Below are 22,979 nucleotides of genomic sequence, written 5' to 3'. Positions count from 1 at the left end.
TAAGAATAAAGAAGGGAGCTGGAAGACATGTTGGTGGAAATCACTGCCACAGAACAGAATAAAGAAAAAAGAATGAAAAGAAATGAAGACAATCTAAGAGACCTCTGGGACAACATGAAATGCACCAATGTTCATATTAAAGGAGTCCCAGAAGAAGAGGAAGAGAGAAAGGGCCTGAGAAAATATCTGAAGAGGAGGTAATAGCTTAAAACTTCCCTAACATGGGAAAGTAAACACTCAAGTCCAAGAGGCTCAGAGCATCACATAGGAGATAAACTCAGGGAGGAACAAGCTGAGACACATATTAGTCAAGTTGACAAGAATTAAAAACAAAACATCAAAATCTTCAAGGGAAAAGCAACAAATAACATACAAGGGAATCCTCATAAGATTATCAGCTGATTTTTCAGCAGAAACTCTGAAGGCCAGAAGGGAGTGGAATGATATATTTAAAGCAATGAAAGGGAAAAAAATAACCAAAAGCACTTTACCCAGCCAGGCTCTCATTCAGACTCAATGGAGAAATCAAAAGCTTTACAGACAAGCAAAAGCTGACAGAATTCAGCACTGCCAAATCAGATTTACAACAAATGCTAAGAGAACCTCTCTAGGCAGGAGAAAAAAAAAAAAAAAAAAGGCCATAACTAGAAACAAGAAATTTATGAATGGGAAAGCTCACTGGTAAAAGCAAACATGCAGTGAAGGTAGGTAATTGTCCATACACAAATACGATATCAAAGCCAGCAATCATGAGAAAAGGAGAGTACAAATGCAGGATATTGGAAATGTATTTGAAATTAAGAGAACAGCAACTAAAATCAATCTTTTGTATATATAGACTGCTATATCAAAACCTCATGGGAACTGCAAACCAAAACTTCTAAGATACACACACAAAAAGAAAAAGCAATCCAAACATAACATGATAGTCATCAAATCACAAAAGAGGACAAAAAATGAAGGGAAGAAAAAAGTACTACAACAACAAATCCAAAGCAGTTAACAAAACCACAATAAAAACATACATATGAGTCCCTGGTTATGGATCCGGTGTTGTCACTGCTGTTGCTTGGGTTGCTGCCATGGCACAGGTTTGATTCCTGGCCAGGGAACTTCCGTATGCTACCAGGGGAGAGCCAAAAAACAAAAACAAATTAAAACATACATACTGATAATTATCTTGAATGTAGGTAGATTAAATGCTCTAACCAAAAGACACAGACTGGTTGAATAGATACAAAAACAAGACCAGTATATATGCTGTCTACAAACGAGCTATTTCAGAGCTAGGGATAAGACCAAAAGTGGGGGGACAGAAAAAGGTACTTCATGAAAATGGAAACAAAAAAAATCTTGAATAGCAACTCCTATCAGACAAAATAGACTTTGAAGACTATTCCAAGAGACAAAGAATCATAGCAATCAAGGGATCAATCCAAGAAGATATGACAAGTGTAAATATATATGCATTTAACAAAGGAGCAATTGACAGCAACCCAGTAATAATGGGAGATTTTAAACCTCCTGCTTACATCAGTGGACAGATCATCCAGACAGAAAATCAGTAAGAAAACAGCCCTTAAATGATACATTAGACGAGAGATCATAAGTGATATTTATAGAACAAACATTCTATCCAAAAGCAGCAGAATATACATTATTTTCAAGTGCATATGGAACATTCTCTGGGAAAGATCACATGCTGGGCCACAAACCTAGCTTAAGTAAATTTCAATAAATTGAAATTATATCAAGCATCTTTTCTGACCACAATGCTATAGATTAGAAATAAAACAACCCCATCAAAAAATGGGCAGAAGATCTAAACAGACAGTTCTCCAAAGAAGACGCACGGATGGCCAAAAAACACATGAAAAGATGTTCAAGATCACTAATTATTAAAGACTTGCAAATCAGAACTACTATGAGGTACCACCTTACACTGGCCAGAATGGCCATCATCAAAAAGTCTACAACCAGTAAGTGCTGGAGAGGGTTTGGAGAAATGGAACCCTATTACGCTGTTAGTGGGGATGTAAATTGGTGCAACCACTATGGAAACAGTAAGGAGATTCCTCAAAAGGTTAAAAATAGAATTACCATTTGATCCAACAGTCCCACTCCTGGGCATTTACCCAGAGAGAACTATGACTCAAAAAGACACATGTACTCCAGTGTTCATTGCAGCACTCTATACAATAGAGTATAGAAACAAACTAAATGTCCATCAACAGAGGAGTGGATCAAGAAGATGTAGTACATATACACAACGGAATATTTCTCAGCCATTAAAAGGAAAGAAATAACAGCATTTGCAGCAACACGGATGACCTAGAAATTATCATACTACGTGAAGTCAGTCAGACAACGAGATGGCAACATCAAATGCAATCACATACATGTGGAATCTAAAAAAAAAAGACACAATGAACTTCTTTGCAGAACAGATCCTGACTCACAGGCTTTGAAAAACTTACGATTTCCAAATGAGACAGGTTAGGGGGTGGGGAGATGCACTGAGTGTTTGGGATGGAAATGCTATTAAATTTGGTTGTAATGACAGTTATACAACTATAAATGTAATAAAATTCATTGAGAAATAATAAAAAAGACTACTACAAGCAACTATATGCCAATAAAACAGACAAACTAGAAGAAATGGACATATTCTTAGAAAAGTACAATCGTCCTAAGACTAAACCAAGATGAAATAGAAAAGATCAATGGACAAATCACAAGTACTGAAATTGAAATTGTGACTAAATTCTTCCAACAAAAAAGAAAAGTCCAGGACCAGATGGCTTCATAGGAGAATTCCATTAAAAATTTTGAGAAGTGGGAGTTCCCGTCGTGGTGCAGTGGTTAATGAATCCGACTAGGAACCATGAGGTTGTGGGTTCGGTCCCTGCCCTTGCTCAGTGGGTTAACGATTCGGTGTTGCCGTGAGCTGTGGTGTAGGTTGCAGACGCGGCTTGGATCCCGTGTTGCTGTGGCTCTGGCGTAGGCCAGTGGCTACAGCTCCGATTCGACCCCTAGCCTGGGAACCTCCATATGCTGCGGGAGAGGCCCAAAGAAATAGCAAAAAGACAAAAAAAAAAAAACAAAACAAAAACAATTTTGATAAGTGTTAACACCTATCCTTCTGAAACTGTTTCCAAAAATTTCAGAGGAAGGAACACTCCCAAACTCATTTTATGAGGTCACCATCACCCTGATACCAAAACCAGACAAAGATACCAAAAAAAAAAAAAAAAAAAAATTACCCAGGCCAATATCACTGATGAACATAAGACACAAAACTCTCAACAAAATACTGGCAAACAGAATCCAACAATACATGAAAAGCATTGTACACCATGATCGAGTGGGATTTATCCCAGGGATGCAAGGATGTTTCACTATCTGCCAATCAGTCAGTGTAATACACCACATTAACAATCTGAAGAGTAAAAACCATATGATCCTCTCAAGAGATGCAGAAAAAGCTTTTGACAAATTTCAACAAACATTTCTGATAAAAACCCTCCAGAAAGTGGCCATAGAGGGAACCTACCTCAACTTAATAAAGGCCATTTATGACAAACGCACAGCTAACATCATTCTCAATGGTGAAAAGGTGAAAGAATTCCCACTCAGATCAGGAACAAGACAAGGATGTCCACTCCCACCACTACTATTCAACATAGTTTTGGAAATCCTAGCCATGGCAATCAGAACAGAAAAAGAAATAAAGGAAATCCAAATTGAAAAGGAAGGAGTAAAACTGTTTGTAGAGGACAGGATACTCTATCTAGAAAATACTAAAGATGCTACCAGAAAATTGTTAGAGCTCATCAATGAATTTGGTAAAATTGCAAGATACAAAATTAATACACAGAACTACTCAGCCACAAAAAAGAACAAAGTAATGCCATCTGCAACAATATGGATGGAACTAGAGCTTTCATACTGACTGAAGTTTATCAGAAAGACAAATACCATATGATATCACTCACATCCGGAACCTAGTATATGGCACAAATGAACCTATCTACAGAAAAGAAACAAACTCATGGACACAAAGAACAGACTTGTGGTTTGCCAAGGGGGAGGGGGAGGGAATGAGCGGTTGAGGTAGGTAGATGCAAACTATAGCAACTGGAGTGGATAAGCAATGAGATCACACTATACAGCCTAGGGAACTATAATCACTTCTGATGGAGGATAATGTGAGAGAATGTACATATATGTATGACTGGGTCACTTTGGTGTACAGCAGAAATGGATAGAACACTGTAAGTCAACTATAGTAAAATAATAAATGTTAGCTATAAAAAAGCAAAATTAATACACAGAAATCTACCACATTTCTATATACTAACAATGAAAGATCAAAAAGAAAATTTAGGGAAACCATCCCACTCCTACTGCATCAAAAAGAATAAAATACCTAGGAATAAACCCACCTAAAGAGACAAAGGATCTGTACTCCGAAACTATAAGACACCAATGAAAGAAAACAAAGATGACATAAACAGATGGAAAGGATACACCACGGTTTTGGATTGGAAGAATCAATACTGTGAAAAATGACTATACTACCAAAGGCAATCTACAGATTCAATGCAATCCCTATCAAACTACCGAGGACATTAGTCACAGAACTAGAACAAAATATTTTCAAGCTTGTTTGGAAGCACAAAAGACCCAGAATAGCCAAAGCCATCTGAGACAGAAAACTGGATCTGGAGGAAGCAGGCTCCCTGTCTTTAGACTACAAAGCTACATTCAACAAAACAGTTTTGTAACAGCACAAAACCAGAAATATAGATCGGTGGAACAAGAAAGAAAGCCCAGAATTAAACCCACACACCTATGGTCAACTCATCTATAACAAAGGAGGCAAGAATATACAATGGAGAACTGACAGTCCCTTCAATAAGTGGTGCTAGGAAAGCTGGACAGCTACATGTAATAGTTTGAAATCAGATCACACCCTAACACTATACACAAAAATAAACTCAAAATGGATTTAAGACCTAAATATAAGACCCTTAGAGGAAAACATAGGTTGAACACTCTCTGACAAAAACCACAGCACTATCTTCTCAGATCCACATTCTAGAATGACAATAAAAACAGAAGTAAACAAATGGGACCTAATAAACTTAAAAGTTGTTGCACAGCAAAGGAAACCCTAAACAAAACAAAAAGGCAACCCACAGAATGGTACAAAATACTTTCAAATGAAGCAACTGACAAGTCATTTGGACTGAATCTCCAAAATATATAAACACTTCATGCAGCTCAATACCAAAAAAAACAAACAACCCCATCAAAAAAAGGGCAGAAGATCTAAACAGACAATTCTCCAAAGAAGACATACAGATGGCCCCCCAAAAAACCATGAAAAGATGTTCCACATCACTCATTATTAGAGAAATGCAAATCAAAACCACGATGAGTTACCACCTTACACCAGCCAGAATGGCCATCATCAAAAAGTCTACAAACAGTAAGCGCTGGAGAGGGTGTGGAGAAAAGGAACCCCTTTTACAATGTTGATGTTAATGTAATTTGGTGTGCCCACTATGGAAACAGGATGGAGATTCCTCAAACTGTAAATAGAATTACCATTTGATCCAGGAATCCCATTCCTGGGTACCTATCCAAAAAACCATGACTCGAAAAGATACATGTACCCCAGTGTTCACTGCAGCACTATTTACAGTAGCCAAGACATGGAAGCAAGCTAAATGTCTACAGACAGAGGAGTGGATAAAGAAGATGCGGTGCATACGCGCAACGGAATATTCCATAAAAAGGATTGAAATAATGGTATTTGTGGCAACATGGATGGACCTAGAAATTATGTCAAGTGAAGTTAGACAGTGAGACACAAACGTCATATGCTATCACTTATATGTGGAACCTAAAAAAAAAGGACAATGAACTAATCTGCAGTACAGAAACTGACTCACAAAGTTTGAAAAAGCGATGGTTACCAAAGGAGATAGGTTAGGTGGGAAGGGATGGGCTGGGCGTCTGGGATAGCAATGTAAAATTGGGTTGTGATGATGGTTGTACAACTATGTAATAAAATTCACTGAGTTAAAAAAATAATAAAAGGAATACTCACAAACCATTCTTTGAGGACATTATTGCCCTGCTACCAGAACCAAAGATACCAAACAAACAAACAAATAAACAAAAAAAAATTACCCAGGCCAATATCACTGATGAACATAAGACACAAAACTCTCAACAAAATACTGGCAAACAGAATCCAACAATACATGAAAAGCATTGTACACCATGATCGAGTGGGATTTATCCCAGGGATGCAAGGATTTTTCAATATCTGCAAATAAATCAGTGTGATACACCACATTAAAAATGAACAATAAAAACCAGATGATCATCTCAATAGACGGAGAAAAAGCTTCTGACAAAATCACTAAACAGTTATGATAAAAAAAAAAAAACAAACTCTGCAGAAAGTGGGCAGAGGGAACCTACCTCAACTTAATAAAGGCCATCTATGACAAACCCACAGCTAACATTATACTCAATGGTGAAAAGGTGAAAGCAGGAAGAATCAGGGACGTACCCCTTCGCCACTGTTATTCAACATAGTTTTGGAAGTCCTAGCCATGGCGATCAAGGAAATAGAAATCCAAATTGGAAAAGAAGTAAAACTATCACTCTTTGCAGGTGACATGATACTATACCTAGATAATCCTAAAGATGCTACATGAAAATTGGTGGAGCTCATCAATGAATTTGGTAAAGTTGCAGGCTACTTTACCAAAACTAATGCACAGAAATCTCTTGCATTTCTATACACTAGCAAAAGAGCAGAAAGAAAAATTAAGGAAACAATCCCACTTACCACTACATCAAAAAGAATAAAATACCTAGGAATAAACCTACTAAGGAGCCAAAAACTTATACTATGAAAACTCTAAGATATGAATGAAAGAAACAGAGGATGACACAAACAGATGGAAAGATATATCATGCTCCTGGACTGGAAGAATCAGTATTGTCAAAATGACTATATTACCCAAGGCAATCTACAAATTCAATGCAATCCCTATAAAATAACCAATGGCATTTTTCACAGAACTGGAACAAAAAAAAACTTTCGTATGGAAACACAAAAGACCCTGGACAGCCAAAGCAATCCTGAGAAAGAATAATAGAGCTAGAGGAATCCGGCTCCCTGACTTCAGACTATACTACAAAGCTAAGCTATAGTTATCAAAACAGCAATACAGCTTAATGGGAAAGGATAGAAAGCTGAGAAATAAACCCACGTACCTTTGGTCGATTAATCTATGGCAAGAGGCAAGAACCTACAATGGAGAAAATAAGGTCTTCAATAAGTGGGAGAAATAGACGACTCTAAGTAAAAAATGAATAGATTTTAAAAAGCATGTGATAAAATTCAGCATACTACTACAACAAAAACTCCCAGCAAACTAGGGATAAAATTCCTTAATGTGATAAAGGCAATCTTAAATGAACATAGAGTAAGCACAATCTTAATGGTAAATCTCTCACGCCAGCTATCTTCACTTTTTATTTTGTTTGCCATGCTCATGCCATGCGGAAGTTCCTGGGCCAGGGATCGAACCTGCTCCTCAGCAGCAGCCTCAGCAGTGACAATGCCAGATCCTTAACCTGCTGAGCCACCAGGGAACTCCCGAAAATCAATATTTAAAAATTAGTTGAAAGAATGTATGTGTGTGTGTGTGTGTATATATATATATATATATATATATATATATATATATATAATCACTGAGTCACTTTGCTCTATAGCAGAAGTTGGCCCAACACTGTAAATTGAGTATACCTTAATAAAAATATTAAAAAATAAAAATTAAATTTGAAAGCTTTTTCATAGCAAAAGAAACCATTAAAAAAAATGAAAAGACAACCCACAGAATGGGAGAAAGCTTTTGCAAATGACTCAACCGACAAAGGTTTCATCTCCAAAAGATACAAACAACCCATACAACTCAACAACAACAACAAAAAACCCAATTGAAAAATGGGCAGAAGACCTTAATAGACATTTCACCAAAGAAGACATACAGATGTCCAGCAGGCATATGAAAAAATGCTCAACATCGCTAATTATTAAAGAAATGCAAATCAAAACTATTATGATGTACCACCTTACACTAGTCAGAATGGCCATCATCAAAAAGTCTACAAACAGTAAATGCTGGAGAGGATGTGGACAAAAGGGAACCCTATTAGACCACTGGTGGGAATGTACATTGGTTAAACCACTATGGGGAAACAGTATGGAAATACCTCAAAAACTAAATACAGAACTACCATATGATATAGCAAGCCCACTCTTGGGCACATATCCAGACAAAACTTTCAAAAAAGATACATGCACCCACATGTTCATTGCAGCACTATTCACAATAGCCAAGGCATGGAAAACAACCTAAATGCCCATCGATGGATGAATGCATTAGGAAGATGTGATACATATACACAATGAAATACTACTAGCAATAAAAAAAGGACAAAATAATGCCATTCGCAGCAACGTGGATGGAAACAGAGACTCTCATACTGAATGAAGTAAGTCAGAGAAAGACAGACCATATGATATCATTTATATGTGGAGTCTAAAATATGGCTCAATCTAAAGATGCTCTACATCTTTAGTCACCACAGATATTAAAATAAAATCAGAGGACAGTAGCAACACTGGCTTATTCGAACTTGGGCAACTGGACACCCACTGAAGGCGGATGACTCACTATAATGAAGGGCTGCCTTCTTACTGACCAGTTCTGAAGAGAAAACAAAATGCAAGTCTGGCTTCCAGCGGGTCTGGGTCTGGCTAACACATCTGACTTCATCGGTATGGACCTCTTTTTCTTGCTCCTAAGGAAGAAGTCAGAAAAACCTCCTAGAAGAGATGACTCTTGAGCTTCATGCTAAAAGATTATTTGCCAGGAAGTCAGAGCAAGAAAAGCATCAGAAGTGCAAGGACTAGCATCTAGCCAGAGACATGCAACAGTAGTATTTCAGGGCTGGGACCAGGAAGCTCAAGAAGCAAGATGAGCAGGGGATGGGACAGGTGGGACCTTTGCGGCTGCCTCAGTAACTCTGGACTTTATCCTCTATCACAATGGAGTCATAGGTTCTACCCTTTGGTCCAGATCTGGACCAAATCTCACCATGCAAACTGTATTATCCATTTATTTTTCACTGACTCAAATATACTTCAATGAACAAAAAAATAAAAAATAAAATATGGCACACATGATCTACTGACAAAACAGAAAAGATCATGGACATGTAGGACAGACTAACATTTGCTGGGGGGGAGCAGGAGGGTGTGGGATGGATTGGGAGTCTGGGGTTAGTGGATGAAAACTCTTCCATTTGGAGCAGACGGGCAATGAGATCCTGCTGTATAGGACAGAGAACTATATATCTAATCACTTGTGATGGAACATGATGGAGGATAATATGAGAAAAAGAAGGTATGTATATATATATATGTATGACTGGGTTACTTTGCTGTATAGCAGAAATTGACATAACTTTGTAAATCAATCACGATAAAAAATTTTTTAGGAGTTCCCATCGTGGTGCAGTGGTTAACGAATCCGACTAGGAACCATGAGGTTGTGGGTTCGGTCCCTGCCCTTGCTCAGTGGGTTAACGATCCGGCGTTGCCGTGAGCTGTGGTGTAGGTTGCAGACGCGGCTCGGATCCCGCGTTGCTGTGGCTCTGGCGTAGGCCGGTGGCTACAGCTCCGATTCAACCCCTAGCCTGGGAACCTCCATATGCCGCGGGAGCAGCCCAAGAAATAGCAACAACAACAACAACAACAAAAAAGACAAAAAAAAATTTTTTTTTTAAATGTCAAATTAGATATGTGTGACACATATATTTACACTCATGAAATCACCACACTCAAGAAAATAGTCATCACCTCTAAAAATAAATAAATAAATTGTATTTGAATATAAAAGAAACAAGACAAAAAAAAATGAAAGATAGTATTTATAACTGCATCAAAGGTAAGAACTACTGCTATAAGTAGCCCTATAGCTAACATAAAAAAATATCATAAATTCTATGGAGAATATTTTAAAACTTGAGAGATGTTAAAAATGATCTAAATGGAGAAACATGCCATGGCTCCATGGTTTGGAAGATTTGCTTCTGTAAATCTGTCACATCTCCCGAGAGTCAATATAATGCCAATAAAATGTAATGGCATCTGACAAGACAATCCTGTAATTTAGATGGAATTCCAAAAGCAAAAGATTAGTTAAGCCTATCAAGACTCCAAAACAAGGTAGGAAGACGTGTAGTACCTGATACCAAGACTTATTTTAATAGTATTGTGATAGATGATAAGATATTGGCCCAAATGTAAATAAGATATCCAAAGGAAAGAAGAGAAGCCCCAGAAATACGTTCACTCAGAGCTCGAGATGATGTATGACCGAGGTGAAACCAAAGATGAATGTGGCAAGGATGGATTTTTCAACAAATAGTGCTGGAGAATTACAAGTACATATGAAGATAAATGAAACTGGAGTCTTATTTAAAACTATACCCAGAAATCAAGTTTAGGTGAGAATTAAAGACCTCGATGTGAAAGGTAAACCCCTAATGCTTACAGAAGACACTTTGGGAGATGTCTTTATGATCTTACAGTAGAAAAGGATTTAAACACGACACAAAAAATACCTAGATTTAAAGAAAAAGATCGCTAGATTCACCTACATTAAGATAAGTTTGGTTCATAAACCAAAGTAAGTCAAAAGGAATAGGAAAAGTCATTTGTAACACATTTAACATATAATGAGCTAATATCCAAAATAGAGAACTACTACAAACCAAAAAGAAAATCAGAAATAGATTTTGTCCCAATAGAAAAAAAAAATGGTCAGAAGACTTGAACAGGAACTTCACAAGAGGAAATCAAAAAGGCCAATAAATACATGAAAAAGTGCTTCACCTCATTAATAATTTAAGGAACACTAATTGCAACCACAGTGATATACTAGATTATTGGACTGGCAAGTAACAATACTAGCAACAATTTCAGTCTGAAAATAGCAAGTTTTGGTAAAGATACGAAGCAACAGAAACTTTCATGCCATGCTGGAAGGAGTAGAGATTGGTACAACCACTTAAATATTGTTTGCCATTTCTCTAATAAAAGTCAAAGAGGCATCTTCCCTAATAATATACACTAGCAATTTAACTCCTCCAGAGTAAACTGGTTCTGCAGAGACCTGAGCCCTGAGGCTGAGGTTCTCAAAGTGGGGTTCCCCCACTGGCTTCTCAGCTTCACCTGAGATCTTGTCAGAATACAATTTCCAGGGTCCCCTCCCAGACCTGCTGAATCAGAACCTCTGGGCTTGAGGCCCAGTTATACACGCTTTAACAAGCCCTCCAGAGGATTCGGCCTTAAACTCAAGTTTGAGAACCACCTCTTCCAGGCTATGTATGTACTGACTTAATTGTTCTCCTATTTGGAATGGTACTAGTTATACACCATTCTTGACAGAACTGGGAAAATAGTCTTCCAAATCATTTTCTGTTTTGTGGTTCAGATGATGGATTGGCTGAAAAATTCTGCAGAAACTTATGCATATTTGTGCACTGGCTTTTTTTTTTTTTTGGTGTTTTTTTGTCTTTTAGGGCCGCACCCAGAGCATATGGAGATTCCCAGGCTAGGGGTCCAATTAGAGATGCAACCGGCAGCCTACACCATAGCCCCAGCAACACCAGATCTGAGCCTTGTCTTTGACCTACACCACAGCTCACAGCAATGCTGGATCCTCAACCCACTGAGCAAGGCCAGGAATGGAGCCTGTATCCTTGTGGATGCTAGTCCGGTTCACTAACCGCTGAGCCATGATGGGAACTCTGCACTGGCTGGTTTTTTTTTTTTTTTTTTTTGGTCTTTTTGCTATTTCTTGGGCCGCTCCCGTGGCATATGGAGATTCCCAGGCTAGGGGTTGAATCGGAGCTGTAGCCACTGGCCTACGCCAGAGCCACAGCAACGCGGGATCCGAGCCGCGTCTGCAACCTACACCACAGCTCACGGCAACGCCGGATCGTTAACCCACTGAGCAAGGGCAGGGACCGAACCCACAACCTCATGGTTCCTAGTCAGATTCGTTAACCACTGCGCCACGACGGGAACTCCTGCAATGGCTGTTTTTTTAATACCACCTTCCATAACAGCCCAAAACTAGAAACATCCTAACATGTATCCACAGAAGACAAGCAAATTATGGCACAAACAGCCAAAAGACAGGCAAAATATACTGTCAGGACTGCATTCTAGGTGGCACAAAAATGATGATCACACACTTCCCTGCTTCTTGGGGCAGGGAAATGGGTGTGGCCAAGAGGCAGTTTTTTCCTGAGCAGGTGTATTCCAACTGTATCTATGCATACATCCTGGGTACTCTTTTGTACATATAGCTCACAATAAAAAAAAAAAAAAGAAGGGAAAACTAGCAAGATGAGAGATAGTAAAAATAAAGTTAAAAATAAGCCACAACCTGAGAGAATCTATTTGTATTATTTATCACCAAGATTAACATCCAGAATATATAAACAACTACGTACTTTTTTTTTTGTCCTTTTAGGGCCGCACTAGTGGCATATGGAGGTTCTTAGACTGGGGGTCCAATGGAGCTATTGCTGCCAGCCTACACCAGAGCCACAGCAACACCAGATCCGAGCCATGTCTGCCACCTACACCACAGCTCAGATCCTCAACCCACTGAGTGAGGCCAGAGATTGAACCCACAACCTCATGGCTCCTAGCTGGATCTGCTTCCACTGTGCCACACGGAACTCCAACTACGTACTTTTAAAATAAAAGACAACATGCTGGAAAACATGTTGAAAAAAAAAAATGACCAAAGCATCTGAGCAGGTGTTTCATTAAGGATCAGGGGAAAGGAAACGAATATGAAACCCTATCAATAGGAGAATTCCCACCACAGACAATCCTTTGCAAACCTCAGAACTTATACAGTATTAAAAGAATACATACCAATCTCAACTATTTGGATATCCCCCTAATTTTCCCTGTTGGCAGTAAGAAAAGGGCCATTCAATCGGCCTTCCCCAAACCAAACATGCTCCTAGGTGACTAGGTGACATGCCTCCGGTAGCAGCTTTCGAATGCAGCTTTCTAGCCCAAAGGGAGAACTCCCGGGACACCCCAATCACGTCCACACACAATACTTTCACTGCCATGATGTGAGTCTACTCACATCACTGAACAGAGCAGGACCCTGTGCGGTCCTCCCAGGTACAAAAGCCCTGCTGTGTCCCCCATGTCTTTTTATAGAAAAAGGCTTTAGTCCTCTAGACCTTCCTAAGTTCCAAAGGGCAGATTCAAGCAGTTACCAGCTGCAAAAGGGAAGGAACGCAGAAACAAAGGAAAAGCAAACCCAACATAATCCTTTCCATGATTGTTATCTTAAAATAAGGCCTTGATTTAAGACCCCAAACTGGAGAGGTCATGTCCTGTGGCTTCCATCAGCTGGCCCCAAGCCGACGTGAAATTGATGATGCTGGGAGGGTTAAGAACTAAAACTCCTGGGAGTTCCCCTTGTGGCCCAGCGGGTTAAAGACCTGACCAGTAATCCATGAGGATGTGGGTTCGATCCCTGGCCTTGCTCAGTGGGTTAAGTATCCAGTGTTTCTGTGGCTGTGGTGTAGGTCGGCAGCTGCAGCTCTGATTTGACCCCTAGCCTGGAAACTTCCATATGCCGTGGGTGTGGCCCTTAAAAACAAAAAAACAAAAAAACAAAAAACTAAAACTCTTGAACACTCATGAAAGCTCTAAGTGAATAATAAAATGCCTCGACCATTGCTTTTGCTCTCTTCTGAAAAGAAGTGAAAGGATCACAAGGCCATGATTTACCACTTTGCTTTGCAGGAACACAGCGATCAATCACAATCACCATGACACGTCCAGTCACAAGATGGTACCATGAAGTCTGTGACCGAGGTCATGTAGGAAAGCTGAAATTACAAAGATACCCCCTCATCACTTTTTTTGCTTTTAAAAACCTTGTGCCCTGGCCAGCCAGCATGATGGAGACAAGGCCAGGTCTCCTCAACTAATAAAATTTTCTCCACTCCTAACTCTGATGTTTTGGTTTGTTTGTCCTCACTGTGCATTTGCCCAGCATAAGAACTTGGGTTTGATACACTCACTTTTTTCTTTCTTTTAATTTTAGGAAGACGATCAAATGCTTCGACCATTTGTACACCAACAGTCACACATGTTAAAGGACTTTGGGGACCTGCTTGAATCCAGCTTACGGAAACAAAAACGATGTTGCTCTTATAGTGAAAAAGAAGAGAGAATGTTTACTGCATGTGGAATAATGAGGATATGCTAACTGAAAACATTTGAGCCTTGAGTTGTGAAGCATTATTTGTGCAGCTAACGAGGTTCATTCACTGGCTATCAGAGTTGAACCATGGACTCAACATAGCCCATTTCCTACTCACTCAACCTATGACACCATTTTAAAGCAAAACCCTTCTGCTTTAGTTTTATTAAAAATCATGTAAAAAGGAATCCCCATCCAGGATGAAGGTGAGGTGGGAAATGAGAGAGGTGAATGGTTAGCACTCTGAGCTCTGGGATCTACTGCCTGGGGTTGAATCCATCACTAATCAATTGTGTGGTTTGGGGCAAGTGACTTCCCCTCTCTAAGCCTCTCTCCTCATCTGTTATGTGGGAATGGTAACAGTACCTACTGCAGATAGTTAATGAATATAAAAGAATATAAAGCACTTAGAATATGCCTGGCACACAGAAGTAACTGATAAGCATTTGCTATTACTATTTTCAAGATGAACAGTTTTAAATGTCAAATAAAAGCTCTCTTAATAAATTTGCTGCCAGACCTAGACAACAGGTTATTTCATGCCCCTAATTTCATAATCTTCCTCTGAATAAATCTGATATTCTACATCCATTTATTTGGTTATCTGGTTCCATGCAAAAGGCCTCAGGTGGCAAAGATAAAGATTTATTATGAAATCTTCCAGGAATTAGTTAACCTCAGAGCGATCTTGATTGCACAAAGAACTGATTGATGAGTCTTAGTTAAGGACTCAGAGGCACTGAGTTTTATGGGGAAGGGCTTCAAAAGAAAACTTCTATGGCCTCAGAGAGACTAACAGGAACAACAGCAGCAATAACAGAGACTCATCAAGTGCTTACTGTGTGCCAGGCACTAAGCTAAGTGCTCAACATTTTAGCTCATTTCATTTTTACCATAATTCTATGAGTTTGGCCCTATTAACTTCCCCCCTTTTGAGGCTTTAAAGGTTAAATAAATGAAACTTTCCCAGGCCACTGTGAGTAAGAAGTGGGCTGACAGGGACTGCATTCCTGAACAAAGACCAGGGACCTTAATCCAACTGTCCCAGGTAGCAAAGTTAGATGATTTGTATTAGAAACCAGGAAGGAGGAAATAAAGGGGACAAGCCTAGTACTTGCTCCCTAAAATATAAAGTCAGAGAAATCACTGTGATAACACTGAAACTCTACTGGCAGGAGAGGCTATCACAGAATTACTCATTAATTTTCCTAACAACTGTATTAGATTATTTACTATATGAGACTATTTTATATCCTTTTTATAGTTGAGGAAACTGAAGCATAGAGAGGTTTAAGCAAAAATCACAGTTAGGAGTTCCCGTCATGACACAGCAGAAATGAATCTGACTGGGAACCATGAGGATATGGGTTCAATCCCTGGCCTTGTTCAGTGGGTTAAGGGTCTGGCATTGCAGTGAGCTCTGGTGTAGGTCACAGATGCAGCTCGGATCCTACGTTGCTGTGGCAGTGGTGTAGGCCAGCAGCTGTAGTTCTCATTGGATTCGTAGCCTGGGAACCTCCATATGCTGGGGGTGTGGCCCTAAAAAACAAACAAACAAACAAAAAGTTACAAAGTTAGGCAGTGGCTGAGCCAGAACCACATGCCCACAGCAAGCTCAAGTCCACATTTTTACCAATCCTAGGTTTCCTGTTTGTCTATTCATACCCTAAACTGATCTTTACCAATCAAATACACTAAACTTTGCTTTAAAAAAAAAACAAAGACTCAATTTCTCAAAGAAAAACAAACCTCTCAAAGAATTCTAACTTTAAGAAGTAACTTTAAAAGAAATCTATAAACAAGTAGGACATTACGTTTACATTCATGTCAAATGAGAACACTGCTTGCTTAAAAACCCAGGTAGAAATCTGAAAAAGAGGCAAGATGCAAAAATATCTTTGCATCGTGATTGAAACTGCACAAAACTCCCCTATTATTTATTAGGAATGATGGTGATTAAACTTATACTATAATTCACAAGGGGGGGGGGACAGTATCTGCATAGTTCTCTAAAATTTACAGCCTAAGTTATTGAATGTTTTTGGGTGACAGGTCTTTTTAACAACCTATCAAAACTCACCCTCCCCAGAAAAATGTACATGTGCACACACTTTATAAACAATATCAGGATAATGACAGACTCCAATGAGATCCAGGATCACAGGTCACTGCTTTAAAGTGACCCTGGAGTATGAGTATAGAACAGACAAATATCAATCAGCCCCCTGTCTTCTTAATATTAAAAGAACCCCATTCAGAATTACTGAATCATACTGAAGAAAAAAATCCAGAGAGAGACATACCATAAAAAAATTGAAAGATACCAATATTTTCAATCCTTCTTTTAACAGGATCATTTATCATTACTAAATAATTTTTTTAGAAGTGCACTTGCCTTTTTGTTTTATTTTATTTATTTACTTTTGTCTTTTTGTCTTTTAGGGCCATGGCATATGGACGTTCCCAGGCTAGGGGTGGTCCAATTGGAGCTGTAGCCACTGGCCTACGCCACAGCCACAGAACTATGGGATCTGAGCTGAGTCTGTGACCTACACCACAGCTCATGGCAACACCCGATCCTTAACCCTATCAGTGAGGCCAGGGATTGAACCTGAATCCTCATGGATGCTAGTCAGGTTTGTTAACTGGTGAGCCATGACAGGAACTCCACTACGTAAATAATTTATGCAAATTTATTTCTAAAACACATAAGCTTTAAAAAGAATATACTGGGAGTTCCCATTATGGCTCAGGGGAAACAAACCTGACAAGTATTTGTGGGAACACAGGTTTGATCCCTGGCCTCGCTCAGAGGGTTAAGGATCCCTCATTGCTGTGAGCTGTAGTGTAGGTCGCAGATGTGGCTCAGATCCTGCATTGCTGTGGCTGTGGTGTAGGCTGACAGCTACAGGTCCAATTCAACCCCATCCTGGGAACCTCCATATGCCACAGGTGTGGCCCTAAAAAAGACAAAAAAAATTTTTTTTTAAAATATACTGTAATGGCACACCACTTCAAAGCTTAAGACGATGTAAAACTCCCAATCATCCTTAAGTCCCATGTGAAATACCTGGTCCTTTCAACTGAGTACAAATTCTGATATTTGGCTTGCTCTTATCAGGACTAAGAGCAAGCCTTGGCTATATCCTTGATTAAAAAATGTCAATGTAAATGATGAGGCATAGATCTGAGGAAAAGAAAGCAAAGGGTTTATTAATTTTTTTTTGTCTTTTCTTGGGCCTCTCCTGCGGCATATGGAGGTTCCCAGGCTAGGGGTTGAATCGGAGCTGCAGCTACCGGCCTACGCCAGAGCCACAGCAACACGGGATCCAAGCCACGTCTGTGACCTACATCACAGCTCATGGCAACACCGGATCCTTAACCCACTGAGCAAGGGCAGGGATCGAACCCACAACCTCATGGTTCCTAGTTGGATTCGTTAACCACTGCACCATGATGGGAACTCCACAAAGGGTTTATTAAATATACACATCATTTCCTCCTTGAACATAACAGAACCCACTATTATAACATTTTCAATAGATTAAAAAAATATGCTATCTGCCAGAATATCCTGTCATTCTTTATTTAAGCATGCAGCAAACAATAATTCTTTGAAGAAATACGAGTTTTGCTGGTGTAAAATTAGGAGGACAGAGCTAATGAGGAATAGAGCTGATATAAAGATGAGTCTTAGTTTGTGGCTTAAAGAATATCATTAAAATAGACAGTTTCAGAGGAAAAGCTATATAGGTAGTTTTTATTTTAGAGTAGAATATGGTACTCTGGCTTTAGATATCTGTTTGAGCCGAAAAGACAAAAATACTAAGCAATGGCAAGATGTGCCTCAGTTATAGACATAAAATTGCTCAACTTAGAAGGGTAAAAATTTGATTCAAAAACTAAATTATAAAAGATTTATCCAAGCATCTGTCACAATCACTAAATTTGTTTTATGTTATTTTATTTTTTTTGGCTGTGTTCACAGCATGTGGAAGTTTTGGGACCAGAGACTGGACCTGTGCCATAGCAGCAACCAGTCACAGTAGTGACAATGCCAGATCCTTAACCTGGTGAGCCACCAGGGAACACACATATATAAAGAGATCTAATAACAATATGAAATGTAATTAAAAGTGCAAGACTAGTTTAGAGGAGAGCATTATAAAATTTACTGAGGAGGAGGCCAGGGTTTTGAATTATGCACACACGTGCACATACACACAGGCGCATGTGCACACAATCTAATAGAGAACTTTATTACATAGAAAAGTTAGGGGGGTACCAGAAAGGAGAAACCATTATTTAAAGACCAAAGCAGACAAAGATGCCACAAGAAAATCACAGACAATAACCCTGAGAAACATAAATGAAAAAATACTCAATAAAATATTAGCAAACTAAATTCAATAATGTATTAAAAGGATTACAGACCACAATCGAGTGGGATTTATTTTCGGGCTGCAAGGATTTTTCAGCATCCACACATTAGTCAAAGTGATATACCACATCATCAAAACGCAGGATAAAAATCCTATCATCTCAAGTGCAGAGAAAGCATGTCACAATATTCAATGTCCATTTAGGGTAAAAAGTCTCAAAAGAGTAGGTACGCAGAAGGAATATTCTTCAACATCATAAAGGCCATCTATGACAAACCCACAGCTAACACCATATTCAATGGTGAAAAGCTGACAGCTTCTCTTTGAAGATCAGGAACAAGACAAGGATGCCCATTTTTGTCAATAGTAATATCATACTGGAAGTTCTATCCAGAGCTATTAGGTAAGCAAAAGAAATAAAATGTATCTAGATTGGAAAGGAAGAAGTAAAGCTGTCACTAGTTGCAGAGGACATGATTTTTTCTTTTTTGTCTTTTTAGGGCCATACCCATAGCATATGTAGGTTCCCAGGCTAGGGATCTAATTGGAGCTGTAGCTGCTGGCCTACAACACAGCCATAGCAACATGGGATCCAAGTAAAGTCTGTGACCTTTACCAGAGCTTGTGGCAAGGCCAGATGCTTAACATACTGAACAAGGCCTGGGATTGAACCTGTGTCCTCATGGATGCTACTCATGAGATTTGTTTCCACTGAGCCAGGACAGGAAACCCGACATGTTCTGTATAGAAAACTTTATAAAGACTCCATCAAAAAATCAGAAATAAATGCATTCAGTAAGCTCATGGAATACAAAATAAATACACAAAAATATGTTGTATTTCCACACACTAATGAACTGTCAGAAAGAAATATTATGAAAGCAATCTCACTGGAGTTCCTGTTGTGGCACAAAGGAAAGGACTCTGATTAGGAACCATGAGGTTGTGGGTTCCATCCTTGACATTGCTCAGTGGGTCAGTCATCCAGCATTGCTGTGAGCTGTGGTGTAGGTCACAGACTCAGCTCAGATGCCACATTGCTGTGGCTGTGGCAAAGGCCAGCAGCTACATCTCCGATTCAACCCCTAGCCTGGGAACCTCCATATGCCGTGGGTGTGGACCCCCCTGAAAAAAGAGCAATCTCATTTACAATTGCATCAAAAAGAATAAAATACCTAGGAATAAATATATAGCCTATATATCTATAGGTCAAAGAACTATATGCTGAAACCCACGAGACATGAACAGAAGAAACTGAAGAGATCACAAACAAATGGAAAGACAGGTCCATGCTCATGGATTGGAAGAACATCATTAAAATGACCATGCTACCCAAGGCAATCTACACATTCAACACAATCCTTCTCAAAATACCAATGGCATATTTCACAGAACCAAAACAGTAAGTCCTAAAATTTGCATGAAACCAGAAATGACTCCATATAGCCAAAGAAATATTTGAAAGAAGAACAAAGCTGGAATAAATTACTAATGCTATAGTAATTAAAACAGTAATGGTACTAGGGAGTTCCCACTGTGGCACAGAGGAAATGAATCCTGCTAGTATCCACGAGGATGGGTTTGAATCCTAGCCTTGCTCAGTGGGTTAAGGATCTGGCATTGCTGTGAGCTGTGGTATGGGTTGCAGACACGGCTCAGATCCCACATCACTGTGGCTGTGGTGTAGGCCAGCAGTTGCAGCTTTGATTCAACCCCTACCCTGGGAATTTCCACATGCTGCACTTGTAGCCCTCAAAAGCAAAATGACAACAACAACAAAAACCAAAAGAAAAAAAATGGTATGGTACTGGCATAAAAATATAGATCAACAGAACAGAACAGGACACAGATCTCCAACATAAACCCAAACATACCTGGTCAACTGATTTATGACAAAGGAGCTAAGATATACAATTCGGAAAGGACAGTCCCTTCAATAAACGGTGTTGAAAAAGATCAGACAGTCACATGCAAAACAATGAAATTGGACCACTTCTTACATCATACACAAAAATTAACTCAAAATGGATAAAAACTTGAATATAAGACCTGAAACTACAGAACTGCTAGAAAAAAAAATATAGGCAGTAAACTCCTTGATAGAGTCTTGAAGATGATTTTTTCTGAAGCTTACATCAAAAACAAAGGCAAAAATAAACAAGTAAGATTCAATCCAAGTAAAATGCACACAGCAAAGGCAGCTATGAGCAAAATGAAAAGTTAACCAATAAGAGAAAATATTATACATCACATATCTGGTAAGTGACTATTTCACACAATATATAAAGAAGCCATACAACTCACTAGCAAAAACCAAACAATCTAATTAAAAAAGGGGGCAGCAGATCTAAAGACATTTTTCCCAAAGAAGACATAAAAATGGCTACTCGTACATGAAAAGATCCTCTACATCATTCATCATCAGGAAAATGCAAATCAAACCACGCACCTGTCAGAATAGCTAGTCATTTTTAAAAAGGCTAAAAACAGACAAATGATGAGGGTGGAGTTCAGGAAGACGCCAGGCATACCAAAATTATAACTACATACAGAGCAATCATCAATGAGAACAACCTGAATACTAGCGGAAAAGTGACAGTGAAAATACTGAAGGAATTAATGAATTATTAAGGAATTAAGAACTGATATGAACAGCAGTGCAGACTACTTTAGAAAGGAACTCAAAAACATACGGAGGAGCCAAGAAAAATGAGAAAATTCATTGGCAGAGACACATGCTGAGTTAAAGGCACTGAAGAGCAGAATGAATAATGCAGAGGAACAAATCAGTGACTTGGAAGATAGAATCTTGGAAATCACCCACCCAATCAGGACAGCAGACAGAAAACCAGATGAAAAACCGCAAAAGCAATGGAAGAGCTCCATGGGATAAGATAGAGCAGCCCAATCTACACAAAACAGGGATTCCAGAAGGAGAAGAAAAAGAAAATGAGACGGAAAAGATATTTGATGAAATTATGGCTGAAAACATTCCAAATTAAAGCAAACAGACATCAAGGTACAGGAAGCACAGAGGGCCCCAAACAAGTTGAACCCAAACAGTCTCACACCAAGACATACTAAATAAAAAATGGCAAAAGTTAAAGAGAGGAATCACAGGCAGCAAGAGGAAAACAAAGAGTTAATTATAAGGGACCCACCATAATGCTATCAGCTCTTTCCTCTATAGAAACAATACACGGCAGAAGAGAGTGCCAAGACATACTCAAAGTTCTAAAAGGGAAACATCTGCAGCCTAGACTACCCAGGAAGAATATCATTTAAAATACAAGGAGAACTACAGTTTTTCTCCGATGAACAAAAGCTAAAAGAGTACAGCAATACTAAACCCATTCTCAAAGAAATACTGAAAGGGCTTCTCCAAATAAAAAAAAAAAGAAGAAGAAATAGGATGGAGGAAATCACAATTGGAAAGCGATCACTTAAATAAGCCAGTATACAGATCTAAAAGGGAGAAAAAAACCTACCAAAAAATGATGATAAACACAAGGAATAGCAAAAGGACAAACATGAAGATGTTTAAAAAGGACTTCAAAATCATACAATGTGAGGAAGGAAAGAGAAAATCTAGACTCTTTTTTTTTTTTTAGAATGTCTTGGAGCCTATATGACTATCAGGCAAGCAGACATAGGTAGGGGTTAACATAATTGAAAAACAGGGCAACCACAAGTCAAAACCAAGCAATACAATCACAAAAACTAAAAAGAAGAGGACACGAGCAGACAATAGAAGGAAATCATCCAATCCAAAAAAGAAAGGAACAAAGAAAAACAGAGAATCAACTGGTAAACAAGGTTTAAAATGGCGACAAATACATACTCACCGACAATTACTTTAAATGTCAATGGCCTGAATGCTCGAATCAAAAGACACAGAGTGGCAGACTGGATACAAAAACAAGAGCCTACGATGTGCTGCCTACAAGAGACTCACCTTATGGCAAAGGACACATGTGGTTTGAAAGTGAGTGTTTGGAAAAAGCTACTTCACACAAATGGAAAAAACAGGAAAGCGGGAGTTGCAATACTCCTATCAGACAAAAGAGACTTCAAAACGTAGGCCCATAAAGAAAAAGGACACCATTTAAAGATAATGGAATCCATTCAAGAAGAGGATATTACACTTGTCAATATATATGCCCCTGATATAGGAGCACCCAGA

The 22,979-nt window shown here is 38.9% G+C and overlaps 1 long non-coding RNA gene across 3 annotated transcripts in view; it reads right to left on the bottom strand.

Moving 5' to 3' along the window:
- Window positions 1-1,101: 1,101 nt before the first annotated feature.
- Window positions 1,102-22,979, bottom strand: part of LOC125113062 (uncharacterized) — a 37,703-nt gene continuing 15,825 nt past the window's right edge. The window contains exons 6-8 of one of the 3 annotated variants that reach the window (XR_007131322.1): window positions 13,937-14,037; window positions 7,303-7,337; window positions 1,106-1,122 (exon numbers count right to left, since the gene is read on the bottom strand). This is a non-coding gene — a long non-coding RNA (uncharacterized LOC125113062). Of the gene's footprint in view, window positions 1,123-7,302; window positions 7,338-8,784; window positions 8,899-13,936; window positions 14,038-22,979 lie in introns of those variants that run through there. The other 2 variants (XR_007131321.1, XR_007131323.1) reach the window with 2 other exon arrangements.

This window comes from Phacochoerus africanus, chromosome 12 (assembly GCF_016906955.1).
Source record: "Phacochoerus africanus isolate WHEZ1 chromosome 12, ROS_Pafr_v1, whole genome shotgun sequence".
NCBI classification, from domain to species: Eukaryota; Metazoa; Chordata; class Mammalia; order Artiodactyla; family Suidae; genus Phacochoerus; species Phacochoerus africanus.
The sequence above is the reverse complement of the archived record's forward strand: the minus strand, read 5'-3'. Positions and strand labels throughout refer to the sequence as shown.